Raw genomic sequence first — 26593 nt, forward strand, 5'->3', positions numbered from 1 at the left:
GCCGATCGAAAGGTCGGCGGTTCGAATCCCCGCGGCGGGGTGTGTTCCCGTCGCTCGGTCCCAGCGCCTGCCAACCTAGCAGTTCGAAAGCACCCCCGGGTGCAAGTAGATAAAATAGGGACCGCTTACTGGCGGGAAGGTAAACGGCGTTTCCGTGTGCTGCTCTGGTGCCGGTTCGCCAGAGCAGCTTCATCACGCTGGCCACGTGACCCGGAAGTGTCTGCGGACAGCGCCGGCTCCCGGCCTCTAGAGTGAGATGAGTGCACAACCCTAGAGTCTGTCAAGACTGGCCCGTATGGGCAGGGGTACCTTTACCTTTACCTTTTACAACTAAGTTTTATTGACAGCAAGCCCATTGGAATTAATAAACATAACTAAGTTACACTCATTAATTTCAGTGGGTCTACTCTAAGTAAAACTCAGGGGGTTTTTTTTTATATATATAAAAAAAAGCCTGTATTTTTATTCAGGTCATACTAATAAAAAACAGAAATAAAATGGCATTCAATATTAAATGCATGCATGGTGAATTGCAGTGAGTTAGCAAAAAGGAGAAAAAGAGACCACATCGCTTTTGTTTACAAACAACATTGTACAACGCATCACAGCTTTATAAACTCATTTCTGGAGTACCCGTTTCCACCACCCACTTCTGCCCCCAAACGGAGACCATATTGAACGGTGACCTCCAGGACAATATTAGTAGTTTTAGTCCCCTGATGAGCATCCAGGAAACCTAAGAACAAAACCCACATTGATCATTAAGAACTACTTGGAAGTGACTTTTCTTTTTTCCCCAAGGTCCAGCATCTCTTCTACATACATCGAGGAGAACCAGTTAAGAGTAGAGAATGTTCTCTAGAAGCAGAGCTCTGACTTCCGTAGGGCAGGTCTGTACAATAATGTAGTGGTAACATTTGCGGGTGGGGGAAAATACTGATGGGACAAGCACATTGGAAAGTCATGGGACTATCAGATGTTCTGTTCTTTGGATGGATGGATATTTTCTGTGCAGAGCCCCAGTAGGGATGCATCTCTGCTCCTCCAAAGGGGACCCAAGCAGTGGTGAGCTTCAGGTCAGCAATGATGACAGCTTTGTTTTCCTGAGGTGGGCTTCCTAGACGTAGTTCTTGCTGGGGTAATCACTGTGGGGCTGAGAGGCAGCAGCTGTGTACCGGGCGCTGTAGTTGTTGCTCTCCTTCTGGGGGCAATTGCAGCAGAGCAGAGCTCCTCCGAGGATCAACAAGGCAGAAGATGCCCAGCCGATGTAAGGGCAGCTCCCAGCTCCCTCTTCTGGGCATCGATCACCATCGGGTTGTAGAACTCGCGGATGATGGTGTTGGCTGACCAGCACACGGGGATGAGGCAAAGGATCCCTGCCACTATGAAGACTGCGCCAGAGACAATCATTATGCGGGCCTTGGTGTCCTCGTCTTCCACGCAGTTGGTGCACTTGGCCCCCACGATGGCAACCATCAGAGCCAGAGCAGCCAGGAGCACAGAGATGACCATCAGGGCACGGGCTGCCTGCACATCCTGAGAAAGGGCCAGCATGGAGTCGTAGACCTTGCACTGCATCTGCCCGGTGCTCTGCACCACGCAGTTCATCCACAGCCCTTCCCAAGTGATCTGCGCCACGACAATGTTGTTGCCAATGAAAGCCGAGACTTTCCACATGGGCAGGGCACAGGTTATGATGGTCGCGATCCAGCCCACCACTGTCAGGGCCATGCCCATGATCTGGAATCCAGCAGAGGCCATGACTCAAGGTGAGGACGACAAGCCTGTTGACGGGACCCAAGGAGCGAAAAGGCTTCAAATCCTCAGGAGGCAAGTTCTAAGTAAAACTCAGTTGACTACTACCCTTGATTATTAATGGCAAATATACACATTTGTTAATTTCTTATAATTAGTTTCAATGGCTTGTGATATTTACAGTCTAGGTCTATGCATGTTTACATAGAAATAACTCCTGTTGCATGCCCAAGTCTGTGTGGACCGGAGGTAGCAGTCATAGGTGACTATTTATAAAATCTAGTGCAAACTGATTTCTCCTTCCACAGCTTGCAATCTGAAACCTGCTTACTCAGGAGTAATCCTAGTAGAAACAGCAGAACTTCTTCAAAGTGCATGGAGATAGGTTGCAGCTACAACCATTTATTTTATGTGCTTATTTGGTTTCTCGAACCGACAACATACAAGCCATAAGCAGATCTTTTCACAAATAATTTATTTCACACTATTTGGTTTTTGTCTCTGTTCAGTTGTTTTTTTGCCACAGTATGTGTGTATATTCAGTAAAGGTTAAAGGACACACTGTCCTGGATAATAAAATCTTGTATTTATCTAGTGGGTAGCTATGATTCAGTCAGGCCAGTTTAAAATTGCTCTTGTTGTCCTGCCAAATAAATTTGTAGCATGCCCCAAAGGGCATTGCCTTCTTATCCAAAAGAGATGTACTGGTTGACATTATTTTCTCCTTGCAGACATTATTGATTCTGAATAACATTTCCCTCAAGGGGTGGAGAAGTGGGTGGAGGAGGCCCAGCTAAACAGATGCAGCCTGCTGGCGTTAGACACACTTTACCCTGCAGAGGGATGTTTCCCCTGGTTATCCGCTGCGTCATTCCGGTTCAACATATCACCCTCTACTTAGGGATGTGGATAAGTGCCACAAATTAGCTTACGTTGTGCAATGTCTAGGAGACAGAGAAAGTACCATGAACTCACTGGATGGCCTTAAGCAAGCCACCAATTCTCAACCTCAGTTACCCTCACCTGCGGTGCACTGGCATGATTCATAGTGTTTTGAGTTTAGCAGGGGGGGAGTAAGCTGTATGCCAGAGTCCCTTACAATTCCTAGATCCAACAAGGATCCAATTGCTGAAACAGCCATGTAGGTTTCTTGGTAATGGCCCCTACATATGGACCATTAAGGTATCAAAGGAAGTGGTTCTGTGCTAGAGAGCAAATGAGTGGAACCCCCCTCCCTCTCCCTGGCTGTTAGCATGAAGGACAAAGGCCAGAGTTCAAATAGTATAGTGATGTTAGAAACTGCACATATTCTCTCGCGGTCAAAAAGTACTGATGACCAATTTAGCAGGGAGATTCAAATGGGATGGAGAAATAGGGTACTGCAGCAGTGGGGTGTAAGAGAGGGTTTGCAAGCTGACTAGTGAAAGGTAAATCATATAATTTATTACCAGCAAAATGGTTTTCCCTCATTCTTGTTTGGATGGGTAAACCAATCAGCCTGTCTGCTGGCAACTGTATGTTTATCATTACAGACAAAAATCAAGGGGAAATGTGGGCAGAGTTTAGTGACAGGATTATAAGTCATTTAAGGGAATAAAAATATTTAGGCAGAGTAACACGGCATATTTTGTTTTAACAGTTGGGTGCTGCATAGAATGCATGAGAAAGAAACCTCATGTTAACTCTGAAGTACATCAAAGGATTTCACTATGCAGTATAACATTTATCAGAGGGATTATAATAGTATGGATAGTCAGTCTAGGCTAAACCTGAGAGCTTCTAGTGTCTGATCTTTCATGACAATAAGAATTTTAAGTGAAAGGGTAAGCACTGTAATCCTTCTAAGTTGCTGTGCACAGTCAAAAGGACTCTTTGAAGTATGTTAGAGCAATGCTTTTTAGACCAATTAGATCTGACAGTGTGTTTTTAGCTAACCCTTCTATGCACAGATACAGAGTATGTGGCAGGCTGGGGGACAAATGGGCTTCATTAACTATGAACCCCAAAATCTGGGATCCTCTCAAAGCTTGTTCCAAAATGTGCAGTTGTTTTGTAGCGTTTTGCAGCAAAAAACCCCATGTTTTGCAGTGCCCCACAAACGGAGCAATAGCCACTCATCTTGGGAGTCAAAGGGGAACCAAAAATCCAGCGTTGTCCAATTCACTCCAAAGTGGCATCAAACTTTGGCAAAGATTTTGCCACATTTTGCAACGAAACCCTCAAATTTTGCAATGTCCCACAAATGGAGCAATAGCCACTCAAACCTGGGGTCAAAGGGTAACCAAAACACTGCAAAACCTTTGCCAAAGTTTTTTGCCATTTTAGAGTGAATCAGACAATGTTGCGTTTGGGGGCATTAAATATGAACCCAGGTTTGCTGTATCAATTACTCCATTTGTGGGGCACTGCAAAACGTGTTTACACTGCAAAGCAACTTCTTTGGCACCCGTTTCGAAGGGATCCCAGATTTTGGGGTTCGTAGTGAATGAAGCCTGACAAATGCTTGAGTTAAAGCTCTCCAAGCAGCTGCATAATTAAGCTGGTTTCCCTACAAGACTGGATGCACCTTTGCAAGGTTGCTCGATCAAGACTATATCTTGCAAACCTTCTAATACTTAGCCCTTCTTCTCTCCTTAAGGCTTCCCCCTCCAAATAACACTGTATCATATATAAGGGTGAAAAGAAATACTGTTGTTTGTAATCTAGTTTTCATTTTTAAATAGGGTCAGTCTCTGATTTACCTTACAGTAAAATAATCAGATAAGCAAAAATTCAGCCATTCCGGAGGGATGTGTGGTATAGTGGTTAGAATGTCAGACTATGACCTGGGAGCCCAGGGTTCAAAATACAATTAAGAAGAAGTATATTAATAGTGAAATAATTATTAAGCTCTAACTTGTTTTTTTATCTTATATTTTGAAATTTTACATCCAGTTTTTTCCCCTTTACATTTTTTGGGGAGATCCCCAAGAGAGTGAGGCCCTAAGCTATAGCTTGTTTAGATTATACGTAAATCCGGCACTGATAGGACTTTCTTCTGAGGAGATACGGTGAGATCTAAAGCATCTAATCGCGCATCTGGGTCGCAACCGCGCAGACCCAGCCTTTGCAACTAGCTTCAAGCAAGATGTCCATAGGACTGATCCAACGCTATTAATCTCCAGGCCTTCAGCAAAACAATTCATTTTAATTGTGTGTCCGTCTGTCCCCCTGCTTTTTTCCTCCCGATGTGCGCGCATGACGCGTGCGGACTCCAATGCGCCCCTCTCCAAAGAAATGCACGGGGGAAGAAATGCACGGCGCATCCCTCCGACGGCACCTTGGCTGCCTGCCGCCCATTCCCCAGGCTCCAGAGGTCTGCAAGCAGCGGCGAAGGGCTGCCCACAGCCGCCGCCTCCTCTACCCATTGGCTGGGAGAGCTGGGCGGGCCCGCGCGCAGACCGAGCTCCCCGGGGGGAACGCGAGGGAGGGGAGGGGCTTCGGCCGTTCTAAGTGGGGAGGGGGCTGGGCGAGGGGTACGGGGGGGGGCGCTATTTCTGTGGGAAACTCCCGCGCGCGAGGCGGCTTGTCGGGGAGCAGCAAGCGAGCAACAGGCTCCTCTCCGGAGACTTCGCCCTCCCGCTCGCCCTCTTCTTCCTTTGCCGCCCGGCTCCAGTGAGTGGAAGTCCCCTTCCCCGCCCTCCCGGTCCTCTTCCTTCCCCCGCCACCGCCTCCTTCTATGGGCGTCTTTTCTGGAACTGGCGGGAAGCTGGAGCTGTTGTGAGGTGCGCTTCACACGGCCAGCAGATTGTGAAGCGAATTATTGTTGGGGTTTTTTGCGGGGGGGGGCGGGTTCCCGTCAAGGGTGTGTGTGTGTATGTGTGGGGTACCTTTTTGCAAAGCCACGTGTCTGTTTGGCCATTGCACGTGGGAACGGGTTCCTTTTCCTCGCGAGGGGCCGGGCCGGGAGGATCTCCTTTTAGGCGCGTGGTGCTTCCTCGACACATCGCTGCCCCTGTAGAAGTCGCGATATGGAAGGGTGGGTGGTGTCGACGCCGTGTTGGGCGTGTGTGCATTATCTGCCACTTTGGGCACGCGGGCAGCTTGCTAAGTTTCCTTAATTATCGCATTCTGCCGTAACAGAATGGTAAGAGTTGGAAGGGACCCCAAGGACCAACTAGCCCAGAGGTTCTCTACATCCCTGAGCTCAGGCCTTGCTAGCTAGGGGTGATGGGAGTTGTAGTTCAACAACATTTGCATGGATGAATTTGCAGTTGCCCCATAAGGGGACCGAACCTGCGACGTGGGCATTGTCAGCACTATGCTCTATCCCACTGTTGGTCCGTTAGAATCCTAGGATTGTCAAGTCGGAAGGGACCCCTGAGGACCATCTAGTCCAACCCCCTGCCATGCAGGGATGAATTTGCAACTGTCCCATATGGGGATCGAACCTGCAACCTGGCCGTTGTCAGCACCATGCTCTAACCAGCTGAGCTGTCCATGCTGGACTGTTGTGTGTGGGAGAGAGATGCCTGCAAGGATAACACATGCTCTTCTCCCCCCCCCCCCAGTTCAGAACAACCCCTGTGCCATTAATAGCCGCAGGACAGGCAGAACTTCAGCGAAGGCCTCTTCTCCCGCCAGTGAAATTTTGCGCCTGTGCTTATTGAGTCTCTGCCCGCCCTGACGCTCGCAGAAGATTCAGGAATCTTGCCAGGAGGAAAGGTGGTGACCTTAGTAGTAGTACCTTCTCCTTTTTCAAACGTTCGTATCAATTACACTTTCTACCGATTTTGAAGCACTTACTACCTGGGTGCGTGTCCCTAAGCCACTTGTCTCGGAAGAAGCTGCAGTGGAGCCCCTAGAGTACTCTACACAAAGTGGCTTGAAACCTGAATCGGGGCTTCTGGGAGCCCAAAAAGGAAGATGTATGTTAGTAGGATGCAAACTAAAAATAAGCTAGCAAGCTCCCTCGTTCTGTCTCTTTCTCCTTTCCCTGGTTGTTTATGTTTGCTATCCCTGGTTAGTGTTATTGATGTTGTAAAGGACAGCTTGGGACTGGGGGTGGGGGCTGATTCTGTCACATTTTCTGGGTTGAGCTGGTTCAGGCTGGTAGCAATGTATATTTATAGTTTTACCTCATGACAGTATGTGCCATTCATGCAAAGACCGTGACAGGAATGCACTGCCGTACACACTGCAAAATTAAACCTCTCAGGCTTTGCCTCAGCTGGGCAAGGTAAAGCACCAAAACATCCAGTTTTAACTGAAAGTGTGATTTAAAGGAGGTTGTAGCTTTGTTTTTTTTTTCTTGCCAGGATTGTTGTAAAGAAAGTGTGGAATTGGCGGGTTTTCTGCTCTCTGTCTAGCCCTTCTCCTTTCTACCTCTAGACCAAGCTTTGTGCATTTGGGAAGGGGGAAGAACTCATATATGCCATTGTCAAAACCCGCTGTGCTACTTTCAGCTGAGGAAATCTACAGGATCTCCAGATTGCACTGGTCCTTGGAGGTACTCTGTTATGCAGGCATAGGCAAACTCGGCCCTCCAGATGTTTTGGGACTACAACTCCCATCATCCCTAGCTAACAGGACCAGTGGTCAGGGATGATGGGAATTGTAGTCTCAAAACATCTGGAGGGCCGAGTTTGCCCATGCCTGCTGTTATGCCTCCGAAGCTCAGTGTGGTGGTGGGTCTTTGGCAAGCATAAATTTGGCCACCAAAAACTTATGGAGCCCTGATTTATCCCCAGACCAGATAAGCTGCATGGCTTGTGAAAATGAGTGGAAATCCTTCCAGGCTTCAAGCATGAAGCTCAAGTAAGCTGACCTAGGCCAGTTTTGTAAATGTCTGACGGTGAAATTGGATGAAGAAAAAGGGACTGTGCTAAAAACGAAAACCCCATAATATGAAAACACTAGACATTGTACCATGTGTGTGTTTGCCACCCTTGGTTGCAAACACATCCTTTGTTTCTGCTGTGGTGTGTATGTAAGGGAAAACTAACAATGAGATCTGATATGTCACATGTGTCCATTGTTACACACTGCAAGGAGAATTTGATACAGGGCTGCCATTTACTGCGGCAGTCCTGTGTTATTCACAATTTCTAGTAATGCTCTAGTATAGTTTATTCCTTGACAGGCAATGATGAGCTGTGCATGGTCTGCTCTAGATCATTAGAGATCCACAACAACTTAGGACTATACAAGGGTGCTCTTTGACTTCATGGAATATATGACGGCGGTCTCTTGGTTGTCCATCTTCCCAAACTTAGAAATGCCTTCTGACATTGCGCAATTGGCATAGAGCTGCTCTCGGTTTGGCACAACTTCATCTTGTGCTATGTAGATGCGACCTTAGATGGGAGAAAGCTGAGGCCATGTCTGCACTGCTAGGTTGCTGAAAGGAAGAATAATATTAAGGAAAACAATTCAGATAGGACGGTAACAGCCCCTGACAGTGCTTCATTACCGGCCCTTGTTGTGGAGCTACTACGCAGTGTCTACAGAGAAATGGCTGTACTGTATTGAAAGATTCTCAGATATAAGATCTTCACTATGTTTTCAGTGCTCAGTCTTTTCTTCTTCTGGGGGAGGGCAAACAAATGGATCAGTTCTGCAGCATAATGTAGCCCTTGCATCAAACCTTGGGCCATCATATTCTATTAGGTATACTGCAAACATGCATTTTAACGCTCACATGAAGTGAACAGAGTAGTGTAATTAGCATGCGCATAACTAACGCCCACTTTGTGCATGTGTGTGTTTGTTTACACGTGCTTGCGTTTTGCTTTATTTTTGCAGCAAGCAGTAGGGTGTTGAATAATGACCACTTGTGTACCCAAAGAACATTTCTTCAGGCCACAATCAGTGTCGTATACCCCTGCTGGGGCCCTTCTTTCCTACGTTTGCACTTTTTGGTCAGTTGACAAGAAATTTTGAGCAGAATCTGAAAGCTGTGCTAAATTGGCTGTGCTTCAACAAAGCAAGCAGCTGGTGCAGCTTTCTTGAACAGCTTGTATTCAGTGGAAACCGTGGGCTGAAAAAGGCAAGCATTCACTCTTAGCAGGGCCTCTTTGCACATTTTGTTTTTTAGGTAAGTATCTGTTTACAGGCCAGGAGAAAGTGCTTTGCATCTTTCAGAACTGGCAACAATAGTGTTTCTGTCTAGTTAAACAAACTGATAATGGAATTGGGCTTTTGTCTTATCACCCCATTGTGATGAAAAAACCAAAATACTTGAAAATGTTGCAGTAGTTAAAAGTTCCTTAACCATGTTATGCAAGATGCTTACAGTGGATATATTCCAGATCTGTTAAGAGTATAAGGGAGTCATGTCATTGATTTTACTGAGTTGTATACCCTGTTGCTTTGGTTATAATTAATGAGCACTTGGAAGCAAATTCTGTTTAAAACTGGTGCTACTTGCTTTTGAGAAAGGTTGCCAACTTTATTTCGGGCAGTGTTGTGGTGCTTAAACAGCTGCATCAGAAGCAGAAATTCAACAGGTGAAGCTTTCCCTTGACTGCATATGCATGTTGGAGAAAATGCTTCATTGCCTACATTTCAGTTTTTCACATAGCTGTTAACACATATGAACCTTGTAAGGAAAAAGTTGGCAACTGTGTTTGTCAAATATTATCTCTTCTTATCTTCTTACACTTGGCAAAGTTATTTCTTTTTTGGTATGTTAAGATAGAGATAGGCAGACTTCAGATGTAAATTATTAGAGATCCACCAAGCAGAGCTTTGTGCAAAAGACATATAGGTAAATTCATAGTTCATAGTCCATAAATTTATTTTGAATACCCAAACTTAACTTGCAAGTCTTCCAATCCAGTCCAGTTCCTCACCACTATGTTTTCTTAATTTTTTGAGGGAGGGAAGGAGATTAATTTTATTCCTGTTGTTACCCAGTTTTGAGTCATCCATCTTTGTTGATCTACTGGAAATCACCCAGTGATCTACCACAGAGTTCTGCCAGCAGATTCTGATCTATCTTTTGCCCACCTCTGTATCAAGGTGTTCTTCTGAAGATGCGTGGCAGATGTGCAAAACATCTAATAAGAGCAACTGCAATAACATGAAAGTACCTGATACAACAAAGAGTCTTGTGGTACCTTAAATAACAAATTTATTATGGCATAAGCTTTAATGGACTACTGTGCTTTATATCAGCACACGTATACATGATTAGGTGGGGGATTGTAAAAAGTGAAATCAGGAAAATAAAATGCAGAAAAAGTTCAGACGGTGTTAATTCACAAAATAGTTTTTTTAAAAAAATAGTTTTTATTAAAGATTTTCTTGGGTTACAGAAGTGCATGCATCGCCTCTATACATTTTTTGATAACATAGATATCCAGGCATTGGGAGACCGTTTAACACATGTGCCAAAGCACGCTTTGACTTGGTTCAGTCAACAAATGATAGCTTTGAAAATCCTGATGTATTGTAATTCAGAATCTTCAAACCATGCTAGAGGCAGGTAAAACTTTTCAAAAAAGGTGGTGCAGCAGCAGGGACATTCTAACAAGTTGGTCTCTTCCATCAACCACTTTGTGCTGATCTGAAGCCTTTTTTCTTGCTTTGCTTGTTGCCACCTTCTTCCTAGTTTGGCCATGGCAACTATGGGTACGGAATAGAGAAGGCCCATCCATCTCTTTTTGTTAAAGAAATGTTAATCACAGGGAACATTTTATTAAGGAGAAAAGGTAAAGGGATTTATTTTTTTAGTTCAAATCATATTCCTGTATTTCAGTGGGAACACCATAATGCAATTGATGCACTGAATTCTGCTGGAGCACTGTTGCTTTTGCCTGTAGCAAAAGGAATACCTAACATGGAATGTACCATGTCTACAGACATTGCAGGTTTAATGGTTGCTGGCTTCAAGGCTCTTCTTTCAGAATGGCGGAGGAGTGTATTTTGTAGGCAGCCTAATAATGGATACTGCACGAAGATCGGCTGCAGCTAAGTTGAATTTGAAAGCAATGGAAGGGGACTTGAATAATGGTAAGCTTAAGTCACATTGATTTCAATAGAAGTTAGCTGTGGTTAACTTGTAGAGATTTCACATGTGACATGGATGCTTCCAACGGATAATAACACTTCACAAAATATTACCCCCTGTTCTTTTGCTATTGTTTTGCACCTGGAAAGAATGGAGCTTCATTAAAAGATAGCATCAAGCCATAGTTAACACATATGAACAGAGCGAAACACTGCACAACTTGGGATAGGGATTGTTTTGTATATTCCTGCAAAGAGGAATCCTTTTGTAAAATGTATCCCAAGAACACTCCTATGGTGTGTTCTGTCGTATGACCCCTGAGCAATTCTGTAGAAGCAAGTAGCAAGAAAGTGTGAAGGGTGTTTTTACTGATTGTGATTCAATATCTCAAAATCAAGACACGAAGTGAGGTTTCTTGGTTTAGAATGTAAAGCAGAGATCTGTCATTTTGTTCGCTTGATTTCACAACTGGTCTGGGACTGGTGAAGTTGTTGGAACTCTGAAACTTTTGAAACCATATTGTTCAGTACAATGGTACCTCTGTTTACGAACTTAATCCGTTCCGGAAGTCCATTCTTAAACTGAAACTGTTCTTAAACCGAGGCACACTTTCCCAAATGAGGCCTCCCGCTGCTGGTGCCCTTCCACTGTTCGGCTTCCGTTCTTAGACCGAGGTAAAGCAAACTGGGACACTACTTCCGGTTTTGTGGAGTTCATAAACCAAATAGTTCATAAACAGAGCTGTTCTTAAACCAAGGTACCACCATATATACAGTAATTAGATATTTTTATTTCTCACAAAAACAATTCTAAGTGTAAATATAATTTGAATAAATGTTAGTTTTATATAGTTTTATTTTTCTTGATGAACATCTGAAATCCAGATATAGAACTGGCTTTAGAACTATGGTGCATGGTTGTTTATTTAGGTGCTAAAGAACATGATTTCAGCAATGTTGAAGTGAGATTTCTATCAGTTTGCCTGTTTTTCTTACCCTATGTAGTGACAGATGGGGTTGCACTTAGTTCAGTGAACCATACTAAAGAAGAACAAAACTTGCATTAAATTACTGTTGACGATGCACTTTCTTGTCCACGGATGAGTGATGCAGAACTAACCTGCTGGAAACCAAGGCTTCATTCTTGCTTCCTTTTGTTATGTGTCTCCCACCTAATTAAATTAGATTTGAAAATCATATCTGATAATTTCCCATTATCCCTTGTAGCTAGTGGGAAAACCTTTCTGGAGTATTGTGGACTGGTGTAGAAAGCATGGCATGAAAATTGGGGGTTCTCGCTGCTCTTAGTGCATTGTTTTAGTGTAATTTCAATGCAACGGGCATAGAAGGTATTTTGAGTTGCTTTGGTAGTCTCCAGTATTATATTTGATTTTTTTCAACCACAATTGATTAAAGTTTCATCTGTGTGAGCAAGAAAGGCACTTTTCTAGTGTGTCACTATTGCTTTTAGCTTTGATTGCCACAACAGCAGTCTCTCCAGTTAAGCTGGACAGTTCCAACCATGCTGCTGTTCCCTTCTATATATTTAGAACTTTAACAGGACTTAGGAATAATGGCTGGGACCCAAAGAGCCTACTTCAATCATGGTGAAGTGCTAGTACTAACCTAGGGGGTAGCCAATGTGGATGCCTTCATCTGCTCTACCTGCAATAAAAACATGTCTCTCCCATATCATTTTCTACAGCCACAACAGGCACTGTAACTCTCTAGCAGTTTGACTTTAACTCTGAGGGTGCACTCTTCCATAGTCTCCTGAGACAGACGGATGCCAACAAGAAGGTGTGACTGAATCAAACAGCAATTTTATGCACTCTTTTTTGACCTAGTTTGAACTTTATAGACCTAGTTTGAACAATGGTTTAAATGAACATTACTGTAGTTAATAAGCCATGGCTTAGTGGCATGTGCGGGATGCGGGTGGCGCTGTGGGTTAAACCACAGAGCCTAGGACTTGCCGATCGGAAGGTCGGCGGTTCAAATCCCCATGACGGGGTGAGCTCCCGTTGCTCGGTCCCTGCTCCTGCCAACCTAGCAGTTCGAAAGCACGTCAAAGTGCAAGTAGATAAATAGGTACCGCTCCAGCGGGAAGGTAAATGGCGTTTCCGTGCGCTGCTCTGGTTCGCCAGAAGCAGCTTTGTCATGCTGGCCATATGACCCAGAAGCTGTACGCCGGCTCCCTTGGCCAATAAAGGGAGATGAACGCCGCAACCCCAGAGTCGGTCACGACTGGACCTAATGGTCAGGGGTCCCTTTACCTAGTGTTGTGTCTGAATACAGTGCAGTGCTTAAGTATGGTTTGTTAACAAAAATAAGTCATAGTTTGTTGTCTGCTTTGACTTTGACTATGGCTTAGGGTTGCGTGCAGATGTGGGCATTGTTTGTATATGGAGTGTAAAATATCAAGGATGGTTAAATAACAAAAGACCAGAGTAATGAAAACCTAGAAGGCTTGATAGTCAAATTGCACCAGACAACCTTTAAACTTCCTGGAGTAACAGGAGTGTAAGTCTGTACAATTATTTTGGTCCTCTCTGAGTTTTGGGTATAGGAGATATTTTTCAGAATCTCTTGACAGATGTCCAAAATCATCCTCTGCTGGATTTTATCAGGATTTTGCCTGGGTCACCTAGTACCAAAAGTTTGTGGCACATTGGACTTTGCACTTGTGATATAAAGTTCTTACCATATTGGTTTCTGAGACTGTTCACCAGTTTTCCTGCTGTACAGTAGAATAAAAAACATTCATTCTAATTAGTATCTTGTTCATGTTTAAAATGGTATAAAACCATTTTTATATTAAACATTAATTATTTCAGGTAAAGCAAGGCTTAAGATGAAATGCTGAAAAATCAAGGTTTTAATCTGGGTTCTAGTGTATCAAATTTGTGTACTTTTTGTTTTGACAAAGAGTACAATTTAAACATGGGGCATGGTGTTACTAACTTATTTAAGATGTTTTCAGTATTTATTTTATGAAAACTTTTCCAATTCAGGACAATTAAGGAACAAAATTTCTTCCCTTCCCGTTCTTGAGATTGGAATTTTTACAATTTTGCCCTGCAATATAAAGTTTTGTTGTATCAGTAAAATGTGATCTATTTTGTGTTTATTTGTAGGACATATGTCGGGGTTTATATTAAGCCAACCTGCAGCCAGATTTTTGCACTGCTCCTGCTGTTTTGAGAAGTGAAGTCATGGTTTGACTTACCATTAAATGTGCAAACCCAGGCTTCTGGTTTGTCTTGTTCCAAACAGTAGCCAAGTTTTGTTTCCTTCTCTTGGTTTGTTGGGAGATACAAACCAAAAGTCCAGGTTCACATGTAAAATGTTTTTAGTAGTGCTGCACCAGCAGGACCAAGGAAGGAGCAAAGTGGTCACAATTTTCTAAATGTGGCCTATCAGGCTTGCTAAATTATTGTTTGGCTTAGTGTTATGTGTGAACTCAGTAAAGATCTTGTTACTTTATTAAAAAGCAACCAACCTAGGAACAGGTATTTGGACTCAAATTTTGTAAAAGGGGAAAATTCAGGTTGCTTCAGTTTCAAGGAACAAAGAGTCTTACTGTTATGTTCAGTAACACATCTGAAAGTATTTGCAGATGAAGACTTGCTCAGCTTCTTATGTCAACCAAGATGTTGGCCAAGTGTTGCAAAGAATCTGAAAGAAAATATTATCCTAATCACTATAGTGACCCTGCTGATATTGCATTTCAGATATTGTCAGACCTCTCGCATTGTTCACTGATACCACAATGGGCCACTTCCCCCACCCAAGGGAGTTCCTTTCGATCAAGTTATTTAAAACTTGAATTAAAATACAGCGGTCAGTTACTGCAGTGCTTGAAAGCAAAGGGTGGTTGTGGCTTTAACATTTAGTATGGTCCAGGTGGGGAGCTGTTTCAGCCTGAAGGCTGGATTCCCTTCTGGGCATCCTTCCAGGGGCCACATACTGTTGGTGGGGGGCCAGATGGATGTCCGGATGGAGGGTAGAGGGGGGTGTGTGAGTTCATGTGGAAACTAGCTTGCTGTACAAAGGTAAAATATACATTGGTTGCTCTATTCACCATTGGAATGTGGTATTCGGTAGGTTGTCCAAAAAGGAATGTGACTCTTGGGTTGAAATAGGTTTTGCACCCCTGCCTTATGCTCTCCTTGTGGCCATGCTGGAGGAGGAAAGGGAAGTGCTTGAGCCCAAGGCTTCTCCACGTAATGATAAATCATAGTTGAGTGTTAAGTCTGAATAGCACCAATGTGTGTGAGAAGGCAAGTGTACAATCACTCTGCTGTTATGATTCTTAACTGCAACTGTTCTTTTTAGTAAAGTAGATAAAAAAAAGCATGCTGTTCTGGATGCTGTTAGGTTCACTGTTGCATTTCCCATTCTTACACAGCAATTTTCAGTTTTTTAAACATGTCCAAACCATAGCCTCTTTGGAAGGCCTTAACATTGCTAGGTTGGGTGAGATTGAGATAAGTACCGTATTTTTTGCTCTATAAGACTCACTTTTTCCCTCCTAAAAAGTAAGGGGAAATGTGTGTGCGTCTTATGGAGCGAATGCAGGCTGCGCAGCTATCCCAGAAGCCAGAACAGCAAGGGGGATTGCTGTTTTCACTGTGCAGCGATCTCTCTTGCTGTTCTGGCTTCTGAGATTCAGAATTTTTTTTTCTTGTTTTCTTCCTCCAAAAACCAGGTGCGTCTTGTGGTCTGGTGGGTCTTATAGAGCAAAAAACATGGTAGCTTTGTTTTACTTCAGTCATTCATAGAATCATAGAATTGCAGAATTGGAAGGGACCATCTAGGAGTCTTTTTGCCAGCATGGGGCTCAAATCCATGATCCTGAGGTTAAGAGTCTCATGCTCTACTGACTGAGCTATCCCAGCGGTCACTCATGATTTTACCACACTCCAGTATCATCCGCTCCACTTACTTATAAAATTATAGTTTAAATATTTTTCCCCAGCTTTGCTCTTGTTCCTTGTATGATAGGACAACAGTGACAGCTAACCATCATCTCAATTAGTACATCTCAGTTAGAACCTCCTCTCCTCCTTCAGTACAAGGTCCCTGGGTGGGTTACATACAATATTAAAATAAGTTGAAAACAAATTATGATCAGGAAAATAAGATGGTGTGTGTGGGTGTGTGGGTGTGTACACACACACACACACACACACACACATATATATATATGCTTTTAAAGACACTGGAAACTATTGAAGGTGCCAAATGCATTTCTGGGGTGTGTAAACCACAACTTAAGAGATTGCTACAGAGAATGCCTTCTCCACTGTCGCCACCACCCAACCTTCTGAGGCACTGGAACTGCCAGGAGGGCTTCTCTGTTGAGCTTAACATCCAAGAGGGTCTGTATGGAAAGAGGCAGTTTTTCAGATATTCGGGACCAAGTTGCTGAGAACTTCAAACGTCAATGTGACCATCTTAAACTGGGCCCAGAAATGAACCAGCAACCAGTGCAGCTTTTATTTTAATATGAATTCTAAGTGGAACCCCAGCCAGTATATCTCCTGCTGCATTTTGGTCCAGCTGAAGTTTCTTGCTATGATCTGTCCAGCAGCAGCAGCAGCCAAGAGGAACAAGAGCATTTCTTTGTAGGCAACGGGAATGTTCTGTCCCATCATATATGGTGAAGGGGGTTACACCAAGAGGAACTTGGCAGCTCTGTGAGGCCAGCACCCTTCGCAAACTACAGCCCCCAGCATTCTTTGAGAGAAGCCATGGCTGTTAAAAGTGGTACAAAGTGCTTCAAATGAATGCCAAGAATGTGAGTTCGAGAGGACTTCCCTAAACTGGTAGGAGGGTCCTGATGTAAAACGGGCACAATCTCTGCTTGCTCTTACCCAAAGCCCAACTTTGCATTCACATTTGATTCAATTACATTTGTACTTGATATTCTTCTTAAAATAAACCTTTTGACAGAAAAAACCACTGTTTGGCAGCTAACTTGGCTGAGATGTAGTGCTAGGGAACGGAAGCTTCAGCCTTCATTATTTTTCCAAAAAAGCTGCATATAGTTTACAGAATGTTTCCCAACCTCACCTCAGAAAAGGAGAGAAGAAGAAAACTACCGTGCTCGACTGTTGTGTCGAATGCAAAGCACATGTCACTGTCCTGGCTGTACTCTGCACAGCAAATATTTCAAGTGGTGGAGAAAATTGCAACATATGCTTGGGTTAACAGAAGGTCATTTGACGCAGCCATTGCATGGTCAGTTCCAAAATCTCTGATCAAGTTCCCAGTGTGTTTCACAAGGGGGTAACAGTTGTGGCAGGCAAAGCATAGTCACAAATGCACCAATTGCTTGCAGCAGTTAAAATGAATGAGTTTCATCCACCTTCATTCCCATCCTTTCTCAGCCTTGTCCAGAAGTAACATTGTTCAAGTAACATTGCTTTCATGATGGGGAGGGGAGTAAAAGGGGAAGGTAGGGGAGAGAGTATTTCAAACCCTGTTACTGATACATTAAGTGCTATTTAAAGTAAAGAATGCGTCTTGAAAATGGAACTCTCTGGCTTTAGTTGCCTCAGTTATAAATAAGTGTTTCTTCGACTTCAGAATAGATATTTTATATTATTTTGACAAGGCATCTTATGTATTAAATGTGCAGAAATGGATTAGATGTCTGCTAGTGCGCAAATGGGTCAGGTGTCTAATTCTTAATGTTAAAGGTTATCATTCTCATGGAGAATTGAATCACCCTGTATATTATAGGCTTAGAATTAATCGCAATCTCACGCTAAATGCAGCAAGTAGAACAAATCCCGGAAAATGTCTTTGTTTAGCAGTTCTCCCTCTTACTAGGGGCTGTGGGAGTCTGATTTGAATAGAATTTATACCTGCAGTAGCTATGAGGCACATAAATGCTTTAAAGAGAAAATATACACTTTATTTACCGTATTTTTCGCCCCATAGGATGCACTTTTTCCCCTCCAAAAATGAAGGGGAAACGTGTGTGCGTCCTATGGGGCGAATGCAGGCTTTCGCTGAAGCCTGGAGAGTGAGAGGCATTGGTGCGCACCGACCCCTCTCACTCTCCAGGCTTCAGGAAGCTATCCACAAGCCTTGCAAGCCCAGCAGGAGTTCCCGTGGGCTCACAAGGCTTGCGGGCAGCAGCCTGCAGCTCGGCAGGTGTCCGCAAGCCTTGCGCACGCGGCGGGAGGTCCCGCCGGGCGTGTGAGGCTTGGGGCGGCAGGGTGCCGCCCGAAACACGGGGAGCCCTCCAGAGGGCTCCCCGTGTTTCCGATGGGTGTCTGCAAGGCTTGGGGTGGCAGCCGCAGCTGGGGGGGGATTTTTTTTCCATTTCCCCCCCCCAAAAAACGAGGTGCATCCTATGGGCCGGTGCGCCCTATAGGACGAAAAATACGGTGTTTGCTTCTTTGTTTTTACTTAATTGTATTTTTAAGCGGTTTTGCTAGGCAAGCCCATCCAAAGTGGCTTACAACATTTAAAGCACATTGAGTGAATAATAGACTAATTTTAATAAAATTAAAAAATCCCATAAAGATGAAATAAAACATTACCAACTATAAAATAACAGTACCAACTATTTTAACTGGACGGTTAATATAAAGAGATGACATTTTCAGAGCCTTCTGAGATCCTTGTAGCCGATCAATATGACTCAGATCTGAAGAGAGAGAGTGCCTAAACTGTGGGGCCACCACTGAGAAAGCCCATTCTCTCATGGGCACCTCCTTCACTTACCTAGGAGGATGGCTCCTTGAGGATGGTCTCTGAAGCTGGTACCAATTCATGGGGCAGGATTATGCAGGCACAGGCAATCTAACAGATAACTTGGGCCCAAACTGTTTTAAGACTTTGAAGGTTAAATGCAGTGCTTTAAAATGGACCCAGTTAGCAGCATTTTACATTGGACCTGGACAGGAAACTAGCATAAGAACGGTGTCACTGTGTCTCCCTTGGGATTCCATTTTCTAGCCCCTTGAAGTTTCTGAACCCTCATCAAAGGCAGCCCCCATAAAGTGTAATACAGTCATCTAATATAAGGTTACCAGATTTTTTTTCAATGAATCCGGGGACACTTTTCAACTTCAATGGATTTTGTATGGGGACTGATTTGTAAATCCGGGGACTGTCTCTGGGAAACAGGGACACTTGGTAACCTTAATCTAATATGGATGTGGCCAGGGCAAGGATCAATGTGGTTAGGTCAGACCTCCTTGGATGGAATCGCATCTGACATACCAGCCCAAGCTGTTAAAAAGGCATTCTTGGCAGCTGATGCTACCTGGACTTTCCCAGTCGGTACTGAATCCTAGAGCGCTCCTAAAATGCATCCTTGTTCTTTTATAGGGGGGCGAGGTGTCCCACACAATACAAACTGCAAACCTTCACAAGGCGCACAACCTAACTAATCGTGGCTAAACGCCTGATGAAACGGAAGCAGCTTAAACTTAGTTGCAACACGGGCTGTGCACACTCCTAAGCACACTCACTTTAAAAAAAACCTAAGTCTGCTGAATTCAGCACAGCTAATAAGGTTCTTGCGACATATTTTGTCAGATGCCATTGCAGTCTTTGGAGTTCAGAGTGGCCTCTTGCCCATTAATAATAATAATAATAATTATTATTATTATTATTATTATTATTATTATTATTATTATTATTATTATTATTTATACCCCGCCCATCTGGCTGGGTTTCCCCAGCCACTCTGGGCAGCTTTCAACAGAATACAGTATTAAAATACAATAATCTATTAAACATTAAAAGCTTCCCAAACAGGGCTGCCTTCAGAATGTCTTCTAAAAGTCTGGTGGTTGTTTTTCTCTTTGACATCTGATGGGAGGGCGTTCCACAGGGCAGGTGCCACTACCGAGAAGACCCTCTACCTGGTTCCCTGTAACTTGGCTTCTCGCAGCAAGGGAACCGCCAGAAGGCCCTCGGTGCTGGACCTCAGTATCCGGGCAGAACGATGGGGGTGGAGATGCTCCAGGTATACTGGACCGAGGCTTGGGCCATAATAAATCTGTTGTCATTTAAGATGTGGTTGTATGTGTGCTTGCTAGAGAGTTTGACAGAGGGTACTGCATCGGTCTCAAGTGGCAGTGAAGGGTGTAGAGGAAAATTAGGAAGTAGTGCAAAGTGGCGAAGTCCCCGGGTCCCTCTCACCTTTAGCAATCAAAGGAACATAAAAATAGACTTGCCGGTCAGGTGGATGGCTGCCTCGTGATTAGGAAAACTCTGTGTAAAGGGTTCATAAGAATTAATCACACCCTTCTAACCTGTCAGCGATTTCTTCACAGAGGTTACAAAGTGGCACCAAACTAGAAATAGAAAGTTTGGTAGACTCTTGCCCAAGGGATTGCAGTGGAAACTTGGTAACCTCTAGGGGAGAGGTAAAACACTGTTATTTATTAAAAGCAATTTAAGACACAGTAAGGAAGTAGAAGGGCTTCCTTTTCAGTTGTAGAATGAGGTGGGTGCCAAACAGCTGATTTTAGGACAGCAAACTTTTAGTAACTTCTGCCGCTTTGGGTTTTTTTCCCCTACCATCAAGCATTATATATATTTTTTAAATAAATTGATAAATTAGTAATACATTTTTTTCCCTTCAACTGAAAGGCACTTATGTGGTCTCCTGTCTGAGGTGCCAGAATAGCCTGGCCGGGCTTGGGTAGAATACATCATGACTTGAGAAGAAGGGCGCCATTTTCTTTTTCACCTCAGGCAACAAAATGTATTGGGCCATCCATGTCACTTGCTTTCTAACACATATTAATGTGGGACTACTCAGGGATCCAGATTTTTTTGTTGGGGGGGGTTGTCTGTAGCATTTGTTAACAACTCATCTACGTTTTGATGCTATTAGTAGTAACAATCTCTAAAGCAGTATATTTCCAACATAACAAGAAATATTTGCACATATTTGCCTTGCACATGAAATATTTGTATTTTTAACATCAACCTGAAAGTTAGAATGAGGCTGAATGGCCTTCTCCCTGGTCTTAATATCACCAGTCAGGATATGTAGCAAGGTCCCTCAGGCATCTGTCTGTCTGCAGCTTCAGTTGATGGAGACATAATATAACAGAAATTTCAGGAAGAAGAAAGACTAAAAACATTGCATTAGCCCTAGGTGAATACATTCTTGCGAGGTTGGAGGCAGTGGGTACAACAGGTGAATGTGTATCTGTGAATGCCCTTTTTTTGGGGTCACAATTGCTTATAGAGCCAATTTGTAATTTTAGTTTTTAAATTGGGATACAAAGAGCACTAAGGTTTAGGTGGCTTAATACAAGTGTGGCCCTGTTGTTTGGCAATGACATATGCCGTTTGGTAATGACATATGTGGCTGGCTTTCTCTGCAATAAATTCAGAACTGTCAGTTTGGTCCCCAGTCATTAGTTGAGAACGGGGAGCTACAACTATTTTAAATGCACTTACTTCACATACGGATGCGGGTGGCACTGTGGGTTAAACCACAGAGCCTAGGACTTGCTGATCAGAAGGTCAGTGGTTCGAATCCCCGCGACGGAGTGAGCTCCTGTTGCTCCGTCCCTGCTCCTGCCAACCTAGCAGTTCGAAAGCACATCAAAGTGCAAGTAGATAAATAGGTACCGTTCTGGCGGGAAGGTAAACGGCGTTTCCATGCACTGCTCTGGTTCGCCAGAAGCGGGTTAGTCATGCTGGCCACATTACCCGGAAGCTGTACGCCGGCTCCCTTGGCCAATAAAGCGAGATGAGCGCCGCAACCCCAGAGTCAGCCATGACTGGACCTAATGGTCAGGGGTCCCTTTACCTTTACCTTACTTCAGATACATAGTTCATAGCATTGCATGTGCTTGGTTTTCTTGTTCTTTTTTGTCTAACTTCAAGAAGCTTGAATGGCTCTTGCTTGGGATGCAATCCTGCACTGAGTTGCATTTGACATCGGTAGGTTTTGTTGCTGGGGCAGGACTGTAGCGCTTCTTGTTCCTAAGCCATAGATTTCCAAAGGGTGAAAATGGAAGGAAATGCAGGAAAGTAGTGATCTAAATCCATCTATAACTATTGCTCTCCATGGAGCTAGGGCACCAAGTGCAAACTTGTCCTCTTCATGAAAGCACAGGCAATTATGTGGGCACATTTGCAGTAACTGAATCCCTTCCCCACCCTAGCATGTTCCTGTGGACATGTTGAGAGTGTAAGGCTGCAGAAAGAAGACTTTCTGCCAAATCATGTTCCCTTGGGTTTAGAAGGAAACAACTTGCAGTTGCTGTGTGGAAGGGAAGTGGCGTTTCACAAGAGGAGACTTGAATGTTCTGGATACTGGTTATCTCTGTGACGGAAGACCCCTGGCATAGAATTCTGGTTTGTTCTGCCCTGAAACACACACCCTGGTTCCCAATTCATTGTAAATGGAAATATGTATATTTCTAGAGAGGCGCAAACAATGCAAGGATGTTCGCAATGTTACTGCAAATTTTAGCATTTACTTTCTAGTTTTGTTTAAATGAGGCAATAAACAACAGCGCTTGAGAGAAGATGTCTCTGGTCTGAGCCCTTTTGTGCAAAAAATATTGGCATCCTATGGCTGTTCCCACATTGAGGTCCCAATGGTAGCTTCATCATGTGCAGTAGTGGCAAGTTCATAGACTTAACTACCCAGTTGCCTTTTTGCACCATGTTACTATGTTTACCAGTTGTGAAGTTTGTCTTCATGAACCCTCTTGTTGGGGCAATCTGGATCCAGTTTCATGGAATGGGAAAGTAGTTGCAAAAATAATCCTTACTTGACTAAATCAAAGCTATATACAAAGGTAAGAACATAGCTGACTAGGAAGGTGTGTGTGTGTGTGTGTGTGTGTGTGTGTGTGTGTGTGTGTGTGTGTTGGCCCCCAAGCCTCTGGCTAGGATATTTTGATGTATTTGCTTGCTACCATTTTATGTTGCTTAAATCTGCCAGCTCTCTCTTACTGTCTGAATAAGGATGAGTTTGCTTTAACTTTAAGCTTTTCTCACTCCCTGCTGCCTTTGACACAATCCTCACTACAAATAGGGTGTTTTTTGTTTTGTTTTGTTTTGTTTTGTTTGCTTGCAGGCGGATTCATTGAACTTTGACTTCAAGAGTTTATTTAAGGCCTATGCCTTTAAAATGGTAGTTCCACCCACAGGCTGCCTTTAAAAAGGAAAATCACTGTTGTGAGGTGGAGCTGAGGACCGCACTGCCAACAAAATTATAACTAGTTGCTTCAGCTTGCTTGGGAACATCTGGAGTTTGGAGGATGATATATAGTAGTAGGTCTCTGTAGCAATTTTAGAGACGTTGAAAGCCAGATTGAGTTACTGGTCTTAGCAGTTATATAGCTCCTAGGATCTTATGTCTATGGAAAAGGATTAATCCTTCCTTTCTGCAGACTTGACGCTGCCACCCAGTGAAATATTTTTGTGAGCTTGTCTGTAATTTGGTGAATCTCTACTTATCACCAGAGATAAGTAAGCGGTTGTGACTATTTTTTGAAATCTAGCATAGCACTAGGCACAACTTGCAAGATATCTTTTCCCGCATAAAACCACAGAGAATTGGAATTCTTAAAGACGACTTGAGAAAATTGGTGAGTGCTTGGGATTTTATATCATGTGTATCTCAAATTGCGTACTTCAATTGAGGTAGAATATCAACCCATGATTTGGATAAAACAATTTAAAAGTAAGGTAATGATACTGTTTTATTCATTCTATGATAATTCATATGGCAATGCTGTTTATATCCTGTCATGAAAGCATAGCTATCTCTTTGCAGGTGTTAAATCTTTTCTGAAGTCCTATCAAATGAAACAGTTCTGTATAACATTAGGATTATAATCTACCTCCTCTTGAAATTCATAGCTAGCCATCACTAATTTCAGAACCTCTGCTTATTTTAATATTCTTAATCTTGTACACATTTAAGGCATTTTGCATTTGGGTATTTTCTCTGAGAAAGAGCTTTATAAACTGTGTGTTTCCATGTATCTATCAGAAAAACTGAATTGTATTATGAATTGGTATTTTAAGCTTCCAAGGACATTTTGGTGAAAGTAAGATTTTGTGCAGAAAAAATGCCTTCATGTTTGACATGGTAACTACATCAATCTGTTTCATTATATTGTCGCATGGAGCACAAAAGAGTACTTCTGAACTTTGAAGTGTCTGCTCAACGTGAGAATAGGATTTAGATCCATGGTGTTCTGAATCTGGGTAATCTTGAGCTTATCACCATGTCTTAAAGCAAATGTGGAAAACCTGGGTACCTTACAGATGTTGGTACACTCTCATGGGGGGTAGGACCATAGTTCAGCAACCAGTATGTATACAGAAAGTCCCATATCCAATCCATGGCACCTCTAGATAGAGCAGGGAAAGACTGTTGTCTGAAACCTGGAGAGCTACTGCCAGTCACTGTAGAGCCAGTGCTAAGCTAGAAGGACTCAATAGTCTGACTTAGGAAGATGTTTTATATCAACTCTTATGTTCCTATAAGCCTCAGCCACTGTGTCTGGGGATGAGATGGTGGGAGTTGTGGTCCAACAGCATCTGGGGGCCACCACCCACGTTTGTATAAATATGAATAAGACAAGTATTGCAAAAGGACACCATGAATTTGCAGTGTGGAGGAGGCCCAAGCTAACCACTTCAGCTTTTGTCCCTGGACTTCTCACCCCATAGAAAAGAGAGGGGGGGATATCTAACTGGTTTTAGAAGTGAGGTAGTTGTTTTCTTGGAGATAAACTCTGAACTGGTGAGTGAGACAAGATGGGGCTTCCTGAAGGATATCGTTGGAAGAAATCAGAACATCCCAACACCAAAAGAAGGACCTGTAAGTAAACCTATACAGCATGGAGTTGTTTCTTAAAGGAAGCCTAAGCAGCCTTCAGCTCTCCCAGATGCAGCAGGTGCAGAATTTAGAGACTTGGTGTAAAGAAGGCTTGCTGGAGGACTAGCTGGAACTAGCCAAAGAGGTTTATGAGGCAGATGATTTTTTGAGATTGGATAGTTTACCCCAATAAGTTTTCAGTGTCTGGGATCAGGTTCTTATTATTGGTATACTTCTAAGAAGGATTAATGTCAAAACCCCATGAGTTATGGGGTCAAAGTCAACTTGAAAGTTTAAGTTACAAAGATGCCGTGAAGAAAGAGGGATTACTGACAGTTTGTCTAGCAGATCAGTCCTGCTGGTGTGGCATAATATACCTCAGTTAAGTGACTTATTCAAGGTTTAAAGTTTAGGTCTATAGTTTTGCATAGGGCACATTATATTGGCGTGGGTTCAGGGGCAATTGGAGGAATAAAGAAGAGTTCCCTGCAGAATTGACTGTAGATGTGAGGAGTTTTGTAGGTTTGGCATATATAGAGATGATTGCAGTGAAAGACAGGAGACCCTAGGAACCTGTTCACTGAGAGAGGGTTTGGAAGCTTCCTGTGATCTTCGTGGAAATATGCCTAGAGAACTTTTGAGAAGCAGTAGAAATTGCTACACAAATTGAGTCTTTCTACATAGCATCTGGACCAAGAAAAATACTGTCGAGTAATATCCAAAGCGCTGCCAATTTGGTACGCTGGAATTAGTTCACAGGTTAAAATTACTGTATTGGCCTGAATATAAGCCTCACTTTTTCCCCAAATTCTGACTGTAAAAAGTTAAAGTGCGGCTTAAATTTGCGACCTTACAAAAATTGGCTTTTACGATATCGCTGCTGAAACAGACATATGGTAAAACAGAACAGGTGTGAGTGCCTGCAGAATTTTAAGGTAGCGGCTTATATTCAGATATTGTCGTTTTTCCTCTCCCCCCCCCCTTGAATTCTAAAGGTGCAGCTCATATTCAGGTGCGGCTTATATTTGGGCCAATACGGTAGATATTGGTACTTTCTGGCTTCAGTGAACTAATTTGTAAGGAATCAGGAATACTGATTTCGAAAAGGAGATACACAACTGAAAGTTCATCCAGAAACCACAAACTCCAGCACTGTCAGGAGCTGCTGCACTCTGCCCTAGGTGGTGAACCACTGCAACCTTTTTCGTCAAATGCCTTTTGGGCTGATTACACACACCCAATCGTACCATTGGATCTTTCTGGGCAGGCTTCCTTTTCCAGTTGACCCTGCCTTGAGCTACATGGTTTACCTGAGCTGTAATGTTTCTGTTCTTTCTCTTTGGTCCTGATTCTTTTAGTGTTCTGCAATTCTTACCTTCTGATCATCTTGACTCCTGGCACATATTCCAGATCCTGCTTCTTCCATTCTAAGCCTCTAAGCTATTATAGTTCATAAAAAAGACATCTGAACATGAAACGTGGGCTGTGAACATTTTACTCTGAATCCAGAGTCTCCAACCGCTATTAGCCAGAATCCATATTGATCTCTGTCCTATCACTTCTTATGAAATACTGCATTTTGATGTGTCCCCCTTCCCAACTAGCTTCAATCTGAATTGAGGAAATGAATGACCTAGCTGCATTTCAAGCTTGCAGTATCCACGCCACTTGAGAATACATGATCTGATGGTGTCCACGAATGTGCCAGATACACATTCTGATAAAAAATGCCACAAGTACAGGAAGTTAGCTCTTTGAAGCGTGTGCCATTTAGTGGTTTTAAACCACTGTGGTTTGTGTGGGCACTGCTGCAATTCACTGAACATAGGAGAAGGCCCTTTCTCCTTTGAACCAATATGGAAATAATTGTCTTTAAGAGCTTCCAAGAGACTCTGGCATGCTTACAGCTGCAGTTACATAACTATCCAGTATTGTAACAGGCTTCAGCATAACACAGGGACCGAGCAGTCTAGCCTTGTGTACCAATTCTGATAACCACTATCATATGGT

General features: G+C 43.3%; 1 protein-coding gene and 1 pseudogene across 5 annotated transcripts in view; one reads left to right on the forward strand and one right to left on the reverse strand.

The window, feature by feature from the left end:
- Positions 1–26593, forward strand: part of SLC7A2 (solute carrier family 7 member 2) — a 69359-nt gene that overhangs the window by 13475 nt on the left and 29291 nt on the right. For 2 of the 5 annotated variants that reach the window (XM_053404472.1, XM_053404477.1), the window contains exon 1: positions 5274–5409. The exons of 2 other annotated variants lie outside the window; for them this stretch is intronic. The gene's annotated coding sequence lies outside the window, so the exon portion shown is untranslated. Of the gene's footprint in view, positions 1–5273; positions 5410–22944; positions 23343–26593 lie in introns of those variants that run through there. One more of the 5 variants, XM_053404473.1, reaches the window with a different exon arrangement.
- Positions 449–1831, reverse strand: LOC128421539 (claudin-4-like; annotated as a pseudogene).

The sequence above is a fragment of the Podarcis raffonei genome, chromosome 9, assembly GCF_027172205.1.
Source record: "Podarcis raffonei isolate rPodRaf1 chromosome 9, rPodRaf1.pri, whole genome shotgun sequence".
NCBI classification, from domain to species: Eukaryota; Metazoa; Chordata; class Lepidosauria; order Squamata; family Lacertidae; genus Podarcis; species Podarcis raffonei.